The following is a 1017-nucleotide window of genomic DNA, read 5'->3' as shown; positions in this document are numbered from 1 at the left end:
AGTGAAAAGACCAGTTTGTTGACTTAGAAATTATAGGTGGTTTGGATTCTTGCAATTCCTGACCGTTTAAACCAGGTGACACAGTAGTGCTGGAGGTTTTTTCTTCTTCTCCCTCTTCCCTTTGCCTGTATTTGCAGGTGTGGAGGCTTACAGTTTGAGTCACTAGCTCTGTGATGCTTCCTAGGAGTAGTACATTGCACCTGAAAGCAATGCTTGAATAGAAGTATTATTGATGTTACGAACATTGATAAACTCATATAAATTGCAATTACTTGATCATGCTTAAGGATACGTTACCCTTGCTGCATATCTGGTAGTGGTTCTTTGCTGCAGTGTCCAGAAACTGTATGGAGGTTCAGTAGTTTCTCAGATAATCTTTACGAATAAAATTAATTTAAGGGGTTCTTTTTATCATTTGATTGTCCACTGAGGTGCCTAGAAGTCTGGGAATTTTTGAGGCTCTGTAGGAGTTAAGAAAGGAAATTATGTGTACCTAAAGAGCAACAAAATAATGTGAGTTTTAGATGGTTAATTTTGCTTTTAGTTCTCCTTGCATTGTGAGAAATGCTGAGAAAGGAGTATCTGAAACAGCCAACACTCTTCTCCCTCTTTTCTCCCCAGCTCACCCTTCATTCCAGGTGTAAGGAAAAAAATGTTATTAAAAAACTATTCTTATTTTATAAGAATGCTTAATATTTGTGTGTTAATGAAAATGGTCTCTGTGTTTGAAAATTGAGCAAAGGCTATGTCAAAGACATAACTGTTACTTACTTTTAACAGGATATGGATAAAAGGGTGTCTTAAACTCAGTTTTTGGCTGTACATGTTACGGTTTTTGTTTCAGTACATGCCAGTTTTACTTCAGACTCATGGTCTCAAAGCCACATTCAAGATTTGCAGACTTTAGAGTATGATTCTGTCAGTTATGATGGCTGCAGAGAAATGTGCCTCACTTTCTTACAAGTCTCAGAGCAGGTCTTTCATGCTATGGTTTTTTATTTACTTCTTTCCACTTAG

The sequence above is a fragment of the Pezoporus flaviventris genome, unplaced genomic scaffold (assembly GCF_033815535.1).
Source record: "Pezoporus flaviventris isolate CSIRO_AGI_PZ_B2104156 unplaced genomic scaffold, CSIRO_AGI_Pfla_v1 ptg000026l, whole genome shotgun sequence".
Classification (NCBI taxonomy): Eukaryota; Metazoa; Chordata; class Aves; order Psittaciformes; family Psittacidae; genus Pezoporus; species Pezoporus flaviventris.
The sequence above is the reverse complement of the archived record's forward strand: the minus strand, read 5'-3'. Positions refer to the sequence as shown.